Source organism: Jaculus jaculus, chromosome 2, assembly GCF_020740685.1.
Source record: "Jaculus jaculus isolate mJacJac1 chromosome 2, mJacJac1.mat.Y.cur, whole genome shotgun sequence".
Taxonomy (NCBI): domain Eukaryota; kingdom Metazoa; phylum Chordata; class Mammalia; order Rodentia; family Dipodidae; genus Jaculus; species Jaculus jaculus.
The window spans coordinates 131,344,256-131,362,138 of record NC_059103.1 but is presented as its reverse complement, the minus strand read 5'-3'; the positions used below and the strand labels follow the sequence as shown (position 1 = coordinate 131,362,138).

The window sequence follows — 17,883 nt, the reverse complement described above, 5'->3', positions numbered from 1 at the left end:
ATTTAAAAAATACTAGAACCTATGGTTTTTCAAGAGTCTAACACTTTTTTAAAAAACATTTTTCTCTGCATATCTATCATGAGGAGATGAAGTTACAGGTGGAAAACTATGTTTTATAGGGGAATGAACATCTGTTGCATGTTTAGACATGTTGTTGACAGTGTGTTGATTATCTTTTACATGTTGGGGACCAACCATATGTCCTCTGGAGATTCCTGTTAAGCACTCAACCTTTGGGAATTCATCTCATGGACTTCTGTGTGTAATGTAATCTACATCCTGAAACAACCCTTTGGTAACTAAACCTTTCTGATGTGGGTCCAAGTTACAAGTTACATATTTTTGTTAAATTTGTCACTAGTTTATAATGCACCTCAATATACTATAAAACCCTTAAAATTACAGATTTTTTTTCTTTCTGAAATAATTTTATCTAGAAGGATTTCTGTGGAAATCATCCTGGAATTATATGAATTAATCAGGAAGCATTTTGCGTACATGGCAAATATTTTGTGCTGGAATTTTGTCACAATAAAAACACTCCAAAATTCACATTATAAACCCAACATGGCTCAGGGAAATTTTGCAGAAGAGGGGGCGGAAAGAATGTCAGAGCCACATGTTGGGTCATGATATGCAGAGACATTTATCTTACCCATAACTGTGGGCTAACTCCAGAATGTATGACCCATATACCTCAACAAGGAGGGGCCAAGGGGAGGGGGTAGGTCATGGATGAGCCTAATAATGGTACCAAATTGACTGTATTCACTGAGTACAAAATTAAATAATACAAAAATTAAAAAAATACTTAAAAATATTCACATTTTAGATAAAACCTAGCTGATTTCTACTGCCTGTGGAGAAATTAATATAAAAAAGAATGATTTCTGTGGAGCACAAATGAAAGAAAATAATGGGTCATTGATTTATCTTTATCACAATTCCTTTCCTTCTCTAAATTCATGAACATGTTGGGGTAAGTATTAAAAGGTGGTTTGGAGTTTACATCAACACTGTCAAATGGTCGAGATATCTGAGTTGGGAGAAGAAATGAAAACCAAATAGGCTTCCCTACTTCAGACCCAACAGAGCTGTGAGTGAGTTACAGTTTGTATGGGCTCTTTTTCTGAAGTAGGGCAGAGTCAAGAGTCTCAGCTCTGAAGAATGTGCTGATAAAATGGATTCTCACCCTGTGCAGAGGAAAGTGTCAATTATTTAAGTAGACCATGTCTGCATGGCAATTTGTTTAAATTATTGGGCACCTAAAAATGTTGATAGACTTTGGTCCAAGGATTATTCACAGTACCAGTTCTTAAGTTGTAGCCTACCATCGTTCAGAGGACCTTAATGAATAATAACAAGATCAAAATTGTTTCCATAATAATATCAACATGTAATTTTCCTTTTTAAAAAAATAGCTTACAAATGCCAGGTTTCCATATAGGATTATCATACATATTTTATTTTGGCTGACTGATTCTCCCCTTCCTCCACTCCTCCCTTCATTTTTCTGCCTCTCCCTGTTATTCCCCTACTGTGGCCTTTTGTCCCCAGGACCCCACTGTCCACTTTGTTCTATTGTTTTCCCCACACCGCTTCCGTAAGGTCTCTCATTTTCCAGTCTCATGGGTTCCTTTCTAATTCCCTGGCTTTAACCCATATTTATTCCTATCTGGATATACTGTGTTGCCATTGGTACCAATGATGAAGCATTTACCAAGACCATGGGATAAGCTGTACTAGAAATCATTGTCCTCGACAAACTGCTCCAAGAGTTAAATATGTACCAGTTCCACTTAAGAGTATCCTTAATGACACCAGAAAAGTTAGTGACTTTGCTTTATCTTGCTCTTGAATGCATGTCTTTAATACTCTATGTGACAAGGGGGAAGGAGTTCAACACAGAGAAAAATCAGCGCCTACCAAATCTGGGAGCCAGAGACCCAGAGGCCCCCAACACCTCATCACTGAAGCAGACCAAAAATGAACCCAACATGGCTCAGGGAAATTTTGTGGAAGAGAGGCCAGAAAGAATGTCAGAGACACATGTTGGGTCATTATATGCAGAGAGATTTATCCTACCCATAACTGTGGGCTAAATTCAAAATGCATGACCCATGTACCTAAACAAGGAGGGGCCAAGGGGAAGGGGGTAGGTCACGGATGAGCCTAATAATGGCATCAAAATGATTGTATTTGCTGAATACAAAACTAATTGATAAAAAAATTTAAAAAATACTCTGTGTGAAGCTGTTGGGCACTACATGTAGCACACACTGAAGCACATGTTGCCTTAAGGAAATGTGCTGGGATAACAATTAGCTGCTTTTTACATGGAAAGCCTTCCTATGAGAAAGAATGACTGAAAGCAAACTAAGAAAAACACTCAGGCTTGGCTGTTTGGAAAATGTTTTGTTCAAACCTAGACTATGCTGATAGTTTCTCAACTGGTTTCCCTACATCTGCTATTGGAATTTATCTATTCTTCACAAGCAAGTCCAGATGCTCTGACACAGAGTTCAGATTCTCTGAAAATTACTATGGTGTTATATCCCAAGAAATGCACCTTAGAATTAAAGTATCTTGAGACAGAGCTGCATTTAATATACCTAATCTACAACACGTCACATCTTAGTGACCCAGCCCACTCTGAGCATTAATGTTTCAAAATCTCATGGCTGATTTGCTGCTGTGGCTCATTCTGTTGCTCAACATCAGAACAGAGAATGGGATCATATATCATTAGCCCCCAAAAGACCACAGCTCAAATCTGTAAATATAGTTTCTATTCAGTGCATATCACTTCTGCGTCATTGTAAAGTAGAAAATTCATACTGTGAATTATTGTAAGTCAGGGATTTTCTATAATCTGTTTGAAACATATATTTTATAGAATAATTATTTTGTTCAAAACTGTCCAGTTATTCTCTATTTTGCTAGATCTAAAATCCTTCCTAGGCTGACAGGGCACTCACTCCACCTTCTCTGATGGGCACAGTTGCTGGACTACAAAACCAGGTGGCCTTGCTGTGCAACAAACCCTCCAGGCAAGCTCATGTCCCAGGGCCTGGTCTGGACCCTAGCTGGGGCTGGATCAGTTTCTGCAGCAGTTGCTAGGCCAACAATCTGAGTCCCTTCAAGACTGGCCTGTAATGTCACCTGACCAAAAAGGCCAGTCATAAGTCATTGTCTAATTTCTATTTTATGTTTAAATTTAAAAAAACTTCTATATTTTTCATACTGTTACATAAAGTGTACAGAGTAATAGGATTCGACATGATGTTTTAATACAAGTGTGTATTCTCTGATATTGTTAGATCAGGTTAAACATATTTGTCTCCTAAAATATTTCACATTATTTTGTGATGAAACACTCAAAACCTTCTCCCTACTCTACTTAAATAACAACCCACTTTCATTCACAGTCAAGTAATTTCAATCACCTCAACATGTTTGTCTTTCTTTTCCATAGTCCTCATCAATATATATATATGCTATATACACTATATACACACATATATATACATATACACATACACATACATATACATATACATATACATATACATATACATATACATATACATATACATATACATATACATATACATATATATATCTATATATTGCATCTGGCTCTCCCCACTATATAGTGCTCTATCTAATCAGAAACATATTTGTTCACATTTACTGTGTGCTGAGCACCCCTAGGATAGTATTTGTGATGCTTTCCAGTAAATATTTGCAGAAGGAATAATGAGCAATGCAGCTTGCATTGCTCCTTCGCTCGAGCCCATTCCTTGAGCACACCAATTCTGAACTGCTCAACATTCTGTACTCATCCTCCCCCTCAGTACCTGACGTAGTACTAACATGCACTCAGTAATCACTGACCAATGAACCTATTCTTCCAAGGAATCCTGAAGATAATATGAAGACATAACTTGTGTCTAGACTGCTATATTAGTGCTTAGTTATTTGTATGTGTCATTGAATCTTGTATGAGTGTTAGCTTCTTGGTGAAAAGACTTTTTATAATCATAGGATAAAACTGTTCCTCATTTTTCATAAGAATATGTGTGAATTAGTGGATCTTATATTTCTTTAGTTGAGTAGAATAACTAAGGCTGGAGATTATAGTGCAGGGTGGGAGAGATGGAGTATGAACACAAGAAAGGAATATCATAGAGAGATTATTTCTAGTAACTGCAAAAAAAACCCACAACCAGCTCTAGTCTCTAAGATTTTTTCTCTTTGCTTGACATGTCTTTTTATTTGCCAGCTATTTTTTTCTTATGTTCTGTAAGCCTTATAACAGCTACATTTGCATTTGGGGTCTCTTGCTTTTTATATCTGCTAAGAACTTTACAATCGTGCAAGTCTTTTTACTAATATATATATGCTCAATATAAAAATACCATAAATATCAATATTCATATATACATCTGTCCATCCATCAATCTACTGAGTGGGTTCCAGGCTCTAATGGATGAAGGATGCCTAAGATAGAGCCCTTGTCTATCAGAAACATATCTTTCTTGGAGAAGCAGAAACTTAAACTGACAAGGCAGGAAAATATGGCGAATTCCAGCATAGAAATAGCATAGCATGTCGTGAGAATACACGAGAAGGGCAGTTAAGGCAGTTCTAATTCTTGACACCATTTTGACATTGGTAGCAGTTGGTATGCATGTGAAAGAACAATTGTGAGGTTAGCTGAGATCATACCAAAGGGATATAGGAGAGATGCACGCAATGTGGAGTTGAGCAAGTGTACACAGTTCCCTGTTGCTCCTCACAGTGCGTTGGAAATGAGGCTAGAAGAGTGGGTCAGAGGGAGGGCCGAGGGATGAGGCTGGAAATAAAAGCAGGGGGAAGGTGCAGGAGGGTCTCCTGACAGGATATGTGACTTCATTTGAGATTATAATGACACATTGATGGACTTTTCTTAGAGATGATGGTGATCAGCTGAACAAGCTCAGCTTGATGAAGGAAACGGCATCTCTAAAACACACAGACACACACATACAATCATAACCTCACAACTAATGTTGAGAGACTGAAAAGTCACCTAAAATCAAATGTCAGACAAAGATGTCCAGGTAAGGAAAAGGGTAATGTGCACAAGCCCTTCAGGTTGGAGAAGAAAATGTAAAAACTCTTCTAGTTTATACTTTACATGATCTAGTATATATAAAACTCTGAGGAATCTAGTTAAAAACTATTAGGTATAGCAAAGGCAAGATTACAGGATATATTAATATTCAAAAATGTATTTCAACCCACTAGTAATGAAGAATTTGAAGATTATATTAGCAAATTAAATACATTTAAAATACCAAGAATAATAAATAAATATAGCCTAATCTTGAAATGATGGGCTCTGGCTTGTAGTTCCCATTGTCAGAACTGGAGCACACCCCACAGTGAGCTGTTGGTCAAGAAGACCTAGGAGATCTCCAAAACAATACAAGTGATTGCCAAAGCACTTGTTTACCCACCAGAGCTAAATGGTAAGACCTTATTCCTAAAGACACCACAGCCTACAGACACAGGATATGGAGAGATCTTGCTGGGATTCAGAAGGAAGCCAGCACCCTGATGGCTAGCCCTCATAATGCAGGAAAGTTCTGTACAAGCTGCTGGAGGATAATGGTCACCAACATCATGAGCAAGCAGGGTAATCTGCAAGCTACAAAATCAACCAGCCAGACAAGTTGTACACACCTGTGCCATAGTGGCACACAGCCTATGCAGGAAATCAACCACTCTCCAGTTGGATAAGAAGCCTGATTTTTGGGAGAGAATTCATGTCTGTAACTGAGACCCAAGTCAGTATCCTCTGGATGTGATGGTAATACACTCCAGGGAAAAGTTCCCACTAGTCTTTGGCCAAGAAAGGTGGGTATACCCATCAAATTGTCTCTTAATTAACTAGCTTGCTCCCTTTAATCCATGATGCCTTCAGTCTTGTTTGGAGAATCTGTTTTTTTTTTTTTTAATTAAAAAAAACCATTTTGTTTTTACAAGTGACAGTGAAAACCTGGAAGAACAAAGATTGAGCCATATAATGAGAAATGTTAGCTGAAAGCCTACCATGGGACAGCCACCTTTAGCATATTTTTATGCCCCAGGAGACATCACAGGTAAAGTGGTAATTTAAACATGAGTGCTACTTTCGTTTCTATCCTGACAACCAACTCCAAGGAGATGGTGATAGATACCAAGGACACACACAACTCAATATCAGAAATCCAAAGGTTGCAGAGAACTCAGCGCTAAAATAGACTGATAATACACCCATAAAGGTTCAGAGAATATTGCAGAAGAGTGGGCAGAGAGATATTAAGAGTCTCCGGGAGGAAAGGAATAGCCTGAGACATTGTTTTCCCCACACCACCACAGACTGATGATAACCCTATGGTGAATACCAGTAACTCCCCTGAAAAGAGCCCTCGGTGAAATCAGGTTGGGAAAGAGAGGACCTAAGAGGATAACAGGAAGGGAGTGAGACCAACAAGCAATTTGTGCATAAGGTACATAATTTATAAACTCTTTTTTAAAAATCTAACAAAAGTATAAGATTTATTTTTAGAGACTTTATAAAGCATTGTTTACAGAAATTAAAGTTCTAAATAAATGGAATGACACCTATGCCAATGGATTTAAAGACTTGAAACTATGGTGGCAGTGTACCCTAGACTGCTCTTGATCTAAACATTCAAAGCAAGCAATCAAAACCCAAGCTCCAAAGCTGGGATTGGTAGTGCACAACTTTGTTCCCAGCACTTGGGAGGCAGAGGTAGGAGGATCGCCATAAGTTTGAGGCCACCCTGAAAATACAGAGTGAATTCCAGGTCAGCATGGACTAGAGTGAAAACATACCTTGAAAAACAAAAAAAAAAAAAAAAAAAAAAAAAAAAAAAAGAAAAAAAAAAAAAAAAAAAAAAAAACATAAACAAACAAACAAATAAACAAAGACATGCTCCTGATTTTGGTGTTTGTTCACCTTAATTTTGGGTTTTGGTTTACTAAGTTTGAAGAATGCATTCTAAGATTCATACACAAGTGCAGGGGTCTTAGGATATCCTAAGCAATCTTCACAAAAATGAAGTTGGGCAACTTATATTTCCCTAGTCAAAGCTTATTACAAAGCTACAATAATCAAAACTATGAAACTGAGACTCAGAAATAAGCTCTTACATTTATGGCTTTGGTTTCCAATAAACAAGCAACACTACTCAAAAGGAAAAGAACAGTATTTTATTTTTCAGAAGAAAATAATGCTCAGGGCTGAAGTGGTTATGTAGCATGTAAAATACCCTGGGCTCAACCCCCACCACTACATAAACCTATATACATCATATACATGTAGAAAAGTCACCAATTAAAATATTAAAAATATAATGCTAACAGAGTTAGATCTCTTCTTTCAAAAGAAAAAATGAAGCCCCACCCATACCATCCATATCAAAGGATGTCCAGATGGATCATAGGACTCAGTGTTGACCTCTTTGAAAGAATGTAGGATGGAATCTTCCTGACTTTGAAGTCAACAGTTTCTTAGATATGAAACCAGGATCATAAGCAATAAGAGAATAAAATTGAATAAATGGGCTTCATCAGTATTACAACCTTTTGTGCTTCTTAGAATTCAACTGGGAAAGTGAGTTAGCAATGCCAGTAGAAATGGGTAGAAAATAGCTCATATGCCAAGGAAATCATATCTAGAACAGATCCCTGTCTCTTACAATTCAGTAATAAGAAAACAACTCAAGTAAAAATTAGCAAAGGGGGCTGGAGAGATGGCTTAGCGGTTAAGCGCTTGCCTGTGAAGCCTAAAGACCCCAGTTCGAGGCTCGAATCCCCAGGACCCACGTTAGCCAGATGCACAAGGGGGCGCACCGTCTGTAGTTCGTTTGCAGTGGCTGGAAGCCCTGGCGCGCCCATTTTCTGTCCGTCTCTCTCTACCTCCTTCTCTCTGTCTGTCACTCTCAAAAAATAAAAATAAAACAAAAAAAAAAATAGCGAAGGATCTACTAGTCAGTTAATGAAAAAGACACAGAAATGATAATAAGCACATGAAAAGATTTCCAACACCATTAGTCACTAAGGAGATACAAAACACTCCCAGTGAAATATTTACTTCTTGACACCAATACATACAGCTATATTTTAAAACATCAACAATATCCAGAGTCACAGAGGCTTCCAAGTCCTCATCACTGAAGCAGATCTAAAAGAAATCCAACATGGCTCAGAGAAATTTGTGGAAGAGGGGGCTTAAGGAATGTCAGAGCCACACGTCAAGTCATGATACACAGAGACATTTCCTCCTACTCATAACTGATTGCTAACTCCACAATGCATGACCCATATACCCCCAACAAGAAGGACATGTGGAAGGGGGAGGACAGGGAGGAGGCTAACAATAGTACCAACTTGACTGTATTCACTGAGTACAAAACTAATAAAAGAAAAAAAGGAAAATAACTAAATCACCAATAAGAAAGCCCCTAAAACAGAAACATTGAGGTTGCCAAACATGGGGAGACACTGGAAACCTCATATATTAATAGGTAGAATATAAAAATGGTACAGCAACTTGGAAAACAATTGTTCAACTTCTCAAACGGTTAAATATAGCTACTACAACGTGACCCAGAAATTCTATTCCTAAATATCTACCCAAGAGAAAATATCTGCCCATACAAGAGTAAATAATATCTGAAATTGGAAACAACCAAAATGCTTGTCAAATGATAGATGAAAGGTGATATAGAGAATTGGAAACAACAAAAATGCTTGTCAAGTAATGATGAAAGGTGGAATAGAGAGGTGGTTCAGTGCAAAAGATAATAAGAGCACTTGCTCCAAGTATGAAGGCCTGACAGGGCCCAAAGGGGCCAAGTGTGACTCCCCTGGCTGACCTATGTAAGAAATGCTGGGCATAGCCATGCATATCTGTAAACCCAGCCTTATTGGAAGAGGAGACCAGAAAATCACTGGGACTCCAAAAATCTTAGATAGAGAAACTTCATCTCAAGGAAATATGTGGATGAGCAATAAAGAAAGGATACCTAACATTCTCCTCTGCCTTCATGCTTTTGCACATACATGTGCATTACACACACGCGCACACACACGATGCCACACATACTGCAAATGCAAAAAGGAGGATGTAATGCAACAGAATATTACTCCACAATGCAAAAGGATGAGGCATTGACACATGTTACCATATGGATAAGTCATGAAAACATGATGAACAAGAGAAGGCAGGCATAAAGGAATGTTTATTGTATGACATTATTTATTCATAATTTTAGCTTCAGCAAATCTTTATCAAGACAAATAGTATATTACTAGTTATCTGCAGCTCTGGTAGGAGTGGTGAGAGTAATGAGTGATGAATGACTTGTAATAGGTACTGAGGTTTTTGTGTGGTAAAGAATTATTAGTGCCTCATGTGTCTGAGGCTGGCCTTAAACTCACAATGTAGCTAAGGATGAGCTTGAACTTCTAATACTCCTGCCTCTACCCACCAGGTCCTAGGATTACATACATGTGCCACTACACCCAGTTTATGCAGTACTGTGTATAAATCCCAGTAAGTCCTCTACCAACTGAGCTATCTCCTCAGCTCTAAGAAAAAATTTTAAAAATTATATAGTGGTGATAAGTCATATATATTGTGAATATAGTGAAAAATTACTAATTGTATGCTTGAAATGGGTGAACTATATGAACTGTATCTCAACAAATCTTTTTAATAAAAAATAAATGAAATTCTAAAAACATATTTTGATGACTGAATACAAGGTATAAAGAAAGTATACTCAAATTTTGAGTATGACTCTGGCTGAAAGCTTATGACTTTTATTTTCATCTTCATAGGTTTTGAAAAATTTCCAAAATGCTCCATTAAGCTTCCATCAGTTTTCATTTATTAAATTTAGGATTTAAAATGCTTATTCAAAATAAAATAAAAGGAAATGGCATACACTAGAGAATTTTATTTTTAGGAAAGCAATTATGGAACATTGTGAGGAAGTGGAAATGGTATATACTAGTGGATTTTATTTTTAGGAAAAAAAATAGAACACTGTGAGTGCATCAAAGCCAGCCCAGAAACATGCACAAAGAAGAGCCAGGAAACTCTCAAGCCCGCTGGGGAGAACTTATGAAGACCTGAACCAAAGCAGCAACTCCAGGGATAGAGGGAGAAAGATGAGTTGGAAATATCAAGAAAAGTCACTTGCAATTGGAGACCAATTATGTATGTGAGGAAAGGAATAGATTCATGAACGCAAAGTTCCAACATAGAACATTTCTGTATCTTAAGAATAACTTGACAAGTGTGAGGAAATGCATATATTAATTTAAAGCTAATTTTTACTTTATGGAGACACTGGCTTTCACCCCCACTTACACAGTCACATTGTCTGACCTTGAGCTCCTAAAGCTGTAATGAAGTCTCTCTGTATGTCACTAACAAGCTTTGGAGTACTGGGTAATATCACCTGCTTTGTGGCTTACTGTTGGTGCAAGAAGGGGCTAGAAGCAGCAGTTCTCAAAGAGCAGTAGCAAGGCCAGGAGCATCTGCTTCATTTGGGGTTTTGATAGAATGATCAAAAAGCATACTATCAGATTCTACTCCAGATCTGTGGAAACAGAAACTCTGTGTGTGGCCTGGCAGTCATTTTCATTCTTAAAACCTTTCTGTATGTTCTGAAGTGGGCTTATGTTTTAGCCCCACCAATGCAGAACATTCCAAGGTCTTTTTTGAGATTCTCAAATTGAGTCACCTAGAATACCTTCATAGCAGAAAGGTTCACCAATGGTTTGAGTATCAGTCTTTTCTAAGAGGCTCATGTGAGACTTGTGATGTGCAACAGTGCTAATCATAACAGATGGATTTAGACATAAAGGATTTAACTGTAGAGCTATTTGCATCATTATGTGCTGAGGGACCAGTGGGAATGCAAAAATGGGAAGTTTACAACTTATTTGCAATCATAGATGAAATTAAAACTACAACAGAGAAGCGGGCAGTGCTGTGTGCACTGATAAATAAACTTGGATGAGTAGCTAAGGACAACTCCCAAGTATTATCTTTTAGCTGTATATGATTATGATTTCTATGTGTCTATTACCCTCTTGGACAGCAGAATTATTATATGCAGTTAATGTTTTTTTGAGGTATGGTTTCACTCTAGTCCAGGCTAACCTAGAATTCACTATGAAGCCTCAGGGTGGCCTTGAATTCAAGGCAATCCTTCTACCCCTGCCTTCCGGTTGCTGGGATTTAAGGCATGCACCACCACACACAGCTAAATTTCTTCTTTTTTCATAATTAAGAATATGCTTTGGGGTTGAAGGGATGGCTTACTGGTTAAAGCATTTGCAAAGCAAAAGGATGCAGGTTCAATTCCCCAGGACCCATGTTAGCCAGATGCATGAGGTGGTACATGTCTCTAGAGTTTGTTTGCAGTGGCTGGAGGCCCTGACATGCCCATTCTCTCTCTCTCTCCCCCCACTCTTTCTCTCTGTCAAATAAATAAATAAAAATAAATCCTTTTAAAAAAGAATATGCTTTGTAGGGACATATCATATGTTGGAATCATCATCATTTCACTCCTCCCGGCCCCCAATCCACTGAGGACCCATCTCAGTGAGGTTGCTGGTGTTCCCCATAGAATTGTGGGTTATGTGTTGGGAGAGCAGATGTCAATCATTGGGAGGCAGAATGTCTGTGGGCATGCACTCCCCAAATTTCTTATTGCACATGTCACAATATTTTAAAATTAAAAAGCAAATGTTAAAAAGCCACTGTAAAAACAACCAAGAAACAGAACTTTTTATAGCAATGTATTCATCGAAAATGCTCTGACCAGTGCTCACTTTGGCAACACATATACTAAAATTGGAATGATACAGAGAAGATTAGCATACCCCCTGTGCAAGGATGATACACAAATTTGTGAAGTGTTCCATACTTTCACCAACTTGACTGCATTCACTGAGTACAAAACTAATTAATAAAAATAAACTAAAAAAAGAAAGAAAATGTTCTGACCTTAGAAATCATCTCAGAATATTCTCGTACCTTCTACCTGTTATGGTATTTGCTTCGTAGTTCCTGAGTTGGGTCTTCTATAACTTCTCTTTCAGTATTGGCTCCCCCTTCCAAAGTCTTAAAATCCTCTTTAATGCTGCCCTAAATTCTTGCCTTTCTAGGAATATCTTCATCAAAGCCTCATTCAGTTCATGGAAAAAGTAATTCATAACTTCTTTTGAAGCCTAATGAGTCCACAGATTTGAAAGCATTAGGGATTAGTCCCCTCAACTAATGATGTTTCTGGTGAGCTGGCATTAGCTTAAGCTTCTTGATTTTTCACATTCTTAATACTCTGTACAAAAGGTCTTTAAATTACTAAAATCCAGTCTATTAGTAAAGCAGGGAAAATAGTCTTTATGATGACACAGTCTAGCATTCCTCTGCAGTGGAAGACATTTTATGAACTCACAAGTCAAGCTTCTGGGCTGGGCAACAGCTGCCTTGTATCTGGCTGGCCAGTCTCTCTTTTGCTTATTGCCCAGGTGGCCCCAAAGAGACACTCGTCTAATCTTCAGGCTATTCTAGAAGTATGAGCTACTATGTCCTCTACCTATTCTAGCTAAGAATTCTAGCCCATCATAAGTTGAACAAATACATGTCGATTTGAAGGGAGGTTTTTTGCTAATTCATAATATTCATCAAGCACTAGCTCCCATTTCTCAAAGAAAGCAGTCAGTGGCAACTCTAGCTCTGTTCTGACTGTCTTAACAGTCCCATGCCATTGATTTATCTGCCTTTTCAAATTCACATTGGGATGCATTATCCAATAACAAGCATTAGGATAAATTAAAACACAGAGATAAGCAATAAGGTTATACTCCTTCCTCACACATCTCTTGAATTTCAGACATAACAAAATGTGGTATGATTAAAAAAAATCTAAGTCTAGAAAGAAATACTAGTGAATTTTATCTAACATTTGGGATTAATCTCCTTCTTAGCCTTAGCAAAAGCAATTGACAAACTTGATCATGTAAAGTTTTGCAAATGATTTAAAAAAGAACATCAAACACTATCTATACTATAAGTGCAAGTTAGGGAAACATTTGTAACATGATTTAAAAGATTAATTTACTTAAGTAACATAAATATCTTACACACTAGTAATAAAACATGATTTAAAATTCCTAACTAAATATGGCTGTTTCATTACCAGGCAATATGCACAGAATAAAGTATTTAATAAATGTATGGAAAATTATTTCATTCCACTAGTAATCAAAGTGATCACAGTAAAGTAAAACAAGATGTTGTATACTGGATGCATTGTGAAAGAGTTGCAAATGACAGAGAATTTTGTTTAGTGCCTAGTGTTGAGTTTGGTTAGAAAGCAGAACTGTTCTAACACCACTGATGTACCTCCCTTCCTCCATCCTTACCTCCTTCTCTACCTCCTTTCCTTTCTTCCTTCCCTTCTTCCTTACTTCCATTTGTTATACTGATGGTGGAGCCCAGGGCCATGTGTATATTAACAGTTAGTGTGAATAGTGAACTCCAAGAGAGGGGTTTAGGGAAGAGGTTAAATTTGCTCAGTGCTGAAGATTCCAACAGTTGAGGGCTCTTAGAACACCCAACTCTTCTTCTATCTCAGAGACTCTAAAGAGTAGATCTTCAAAGGGCTCTCTCTCTTTTTAATTTTTTTTAAAATTTATTTATTTGAGAGATACAGAGAGAGAGAGAGAGAAAGAGGCAGAGAGAGAGAGAGAAAATGGCATGCCAGGAAATCCAGCCTCTGCAAACGAACTCCAGATGTCTCCACCCCCTTGTGCATATGGCTAACGTGGGTCCTGGGGAATCAAGCCTCGAACTGAGGTCCTTAGGCTTCACAGGCAAGCGCTTAACCACTAAGCCATCTCTCTAGCCCAAAGAGCTCTTTCTTGGTAATGCGCAAACTGTGTTGACTATCAAATAACTATGCTTAATCTTGAACAATAGGCTAGCTGGTATTCATATAACCTAAAATATACAAGTGACTAATGGTTTGTCTCTTAAACTGTACATTTTTATCACTATAAGTTTATATAACTATTGTAAGTAAAAATATCTAACTGTTTGCATATGATCATGGAATCTTCAGTCAAGCTGGTTGAATGTGACGGAAACTGCTAGGACCGTAGCTGTGCACATCATAGCTGATATTGATACATTCAGACCGACAATGAAACATTAACATCTGTATGAAATGGCCTGGATTCTGATTCTTTCCAGATTCTGTTGTAAATGTGTTTTTTTAAAAAATATTTTACTTATTTATTTATGAGAAAGTAAGAGACAGATAAAGGGAAAGAGTTAATGGGCACTCCAGGGCCTGTAGCGAATTTCAGACACATGTGCCCCTTGTGCACCTGGCTTACATGGGTCCTGGGGAATCAAACACAGGTCCTTAGGCTTTGTAGGCAAATGCCATAAGCACTATGCCATTTCCCCAATCCATTAGTTTGTTTTTTTTTTTTTGACAAATAGATTTTTACTCCAAAATGTTAATAAAAATAATTTGACATACAGGTATAGGGCTCCCTGTCCAACACCAGCTGTATATGCATTCTCTCAGGTGACCCATATCATCTGTCAGGATGGATGGTACATCATAAGAGAAATCTAATCAAATTTAATGCCAAGAGTGTTGTACACCAGACTGGAATGTAGTATTAGAAGTAAATGAAAAGAGGAAATTAACAAGTCCAAAAAAATACATGAAAATTATTAGCAAGATGTTTCTGGCTAAACAATGGGTAGTTAAAGAACTGAAGTTAGAACTTGAAAAGAATCATTAAAGCAAATGATGTCAAAGTTCTACTTCTAATGTTGGCAAAATGTGGCAAGAGTTGCCCTAAGACCAAAGCTTGCAGCAGTATACACTCTATGGTAAAATTTTATATTATTTGTGTGTTTTCCCCTGGGTGTCAGGTGCTATGTATGTGTGAGTGAGTGAGTGAGTGAGAGAGAGAGAGAGAGAGAGAGAGAGAGAGAGAGAGAGAGAGAGAAAGAGAGAGAGAGAGAGAGAAAGAGAGTGAAGAAGAAGGAGGAGGAGGAAGAGGACAAGGAGGGGAAGGAAGGGGAGAGGAGAGGAAGGGGAGGAGAGGACAAGAGATGAGAGGAGAAGAGAGACCAAGGATTGAGTTCACACATCATACATATGTGTAGCACATGTTCTATTACTGAGCTATACCCTCCAGCCAGCTGTCATTTCTTAATGTTGTTTACATACTAATTAGCACAGTGATTTTTTTTAAACACTTATGTGATGCTACATGCTTCATTTTCTCTAAGATGCAATTGCTTAGAAATTCGGCCTGTAATGTGCTACTGTATTTCTTAGAGTCAAAATATGCTAGAATATTTTTAATTTCTCAAATTTGCATAGGGACATTAGTAGTGTTTGATCATTTCTGAAGATGGTACAGACAACATAGGACATAAAGTATTGTCATGTCACAAAAGAAGGACTGACTCAGAGAGGAACAGCCAGACATGGGCAGTAAGTCACTTTTTTCTTTTGGGAATTAAACTGTACTCTGACAAAACCAATGTATTATTTTTTTTAATTTTTTTAATTTATTTATTTGAGAGGGACAGACACAGAGAGAAAGACAGATAGAGGGAGAGAGAGAGAATGGGCGCGCCAGGGCTTCCAGTCTCTGCAAACAAACTCCAGATGCGTGCGCCCCCTTGTCCATCTGGCTAACGTGGGACCTGGGGAACCAAGCCTCGAACCGGGGTCCTTAGGCTTCACAGGCAAGCGCTTAACCGCTAAGCCATCTCTTCAGCCCCCAATGTATTATTTGGAAGTCAGAAAAGCACTACCTTGGCATCAATTATTAGTTCCTAGTACTCTTGGATAACAAACATTGATTTTTCTTGATTTGCAGTAAATTACTTAGATGTTTTCACTTTCTCAAAGTTCATGAGCTGTACTCTTTCCTCAATGTAACTTACAATCAGTAAAATGTTTATTACATTAAAAACAGTTCTTTATAATATGAAAAAAGTGGTTAGCAAAGCTTATTGGTTTCCTAACAACATTTGGCAGAAAGGCACTGTGTTCATTACCTATGTATTGCAGTAAAGCACTTCCTCCCATGATAGGACACAAGAAAATGTTTATTGGTTGGCCTCCAAGGAAACTAAAATCTCATTTAGAATTGATGTTTGAATAACTATCCAGTCATCTTTTTCAAATTGCTGTTTTGAGTTGATATGGTTCAGATGTTGTACCTCAGGCAGAATCACAGTATCTTCTGATCAGAGCACCTCCCAATCTCCTCACTCTTGCTAAGAATGCAGACCCCAGGTGTCTAGTACACATGGACCTGCCACACATGTGCAGGGAAAATTCTGTCTGAAAACAAGTTGGTATAGAGAAAGTGTGGCTGAGATCAACATGAAAAGACAGAGTGAGCTCTCAAAATACTTGTTCAATTCAAATGTTTGGTTTGGCTGAGCCTGGAAAATAGAGCAGCTCAAAATTGTTCTGCTATGTGAACACCCGTCTTCATTTTTATTCTACTTGATTCTATCTGGCACTAGGAATATTCTTTCAATACCAGTCGTTCACTCTTGGGATCATTTGGATTGTATAGTGCAAGGTTTTCCACAGGGTTTCTTTTTAACAGGGAGCTCTTCAGGAATACCAAGTGTTTTTTAAATTTGATGCTGGGTTCCCCAGGACAGTAACAAAACTATCTTACTGCCCATGGTAATGGACTATCTTACTACAAATATGTTGCACAATATATTGAAAACAGACTCATTGGACAGCTTTGCCACATTTCATTTTATTATGAGGCATAAATCTCTTCTTGGGTGCCTGGAGACATGTTATCCTGGAATCAAACCATTCACTAAGGTCTATCCTTTGTCAGGGCCCACCTCCCTCAGCTATAAGACGGACTCTAGTATTTTTCTCCGGTGGCAACCTTGTTCAAGAGAAAAGTAAAATGGAATGTTACGTCCACTATTGTCTTCCTGCTTCCTCTCTCCTGGTTTCCTCTATGGTCCCACCCCTGTGGCCTGTGAAACACATATCCTGATAAAACTATCTTTCTCTGTGTACCTCCCTCCTCAACTCAGAGTTCTCTAGATGGCTTTCCTACTGCAGTGCCACTCAGCATCCCTACTTGAAACTCCTGTATGAGCTTGCCAATTCTCCTTCGGAGCCATTCCTCATTTAACTTGTTTACTATATGTTGCTCTTGCAAGACTTGTTTTCTAGTTACTGATTCTTCTCAGCTTTGTCTGAATGTTATCCTTCTTAGAACTTCAAGTTCCACTCAATCTAGCCATTCCACTTTGTTTCCTCCCCTCATCTCAGACTTACTATAAATAATGACACTATCTCGCAGGCTCTCAAATTGATATGTATAAGTATTTCAGTCCATTCAATTTATCCTCTGAGAAGGATGTCCTTGGCTGCATCATGTTAGAAGGAATCATAGCAGATGTAGGGCCAAGACAGAGGTTACATGGTGGGCCAGGAAACCAGAGAGAACCAGACAGGACCAGACTTGTTCTGTCATAACAACACACACTTGAGGGAAGTAAGTGAAGTTTCACAGAGACTACACTAATCTCTTCCAAGCCAGTGTCCCAGTGACCTATTCACTTCCTACTAGATCCTACTTCTTAAAGGTTCTATTTCAACCTCTCTACCATCACACATAAGACCAAGCTTGCAAACAAGGACCTGTGGAGAACACACTCAAACCACAGTCAAACTCCAGCACTAATCCTCAATGATACTTATTATTTCCCACATCTGC

The 17,883-nt window shown here is 38.1% G+C and overlaps 1 protein-coding gene and 1 non-coding gene across 2 annotated transcripts in view; one reads left to right on the top strand and one right to left on the bottom strand.

The window, feature by feature from the left end:
* The window catches only part of Clvs1 (clavesin 1), a 191,577-nt gene that overhangs the window by 73,892 nt on the left and 99,802 nt on the right, over positions 1-17,883 (bottom strand). The gene's annotated exons all lie outside the window — the stretch shown is intronic.
* Positions 11,900-12,006, top strand: LOC123458983. The gene has a single exon (XR_006635916.1). It is a non-coding gene; the product is annotated as a U6 spliceosomal RNA (small nuclear RNA).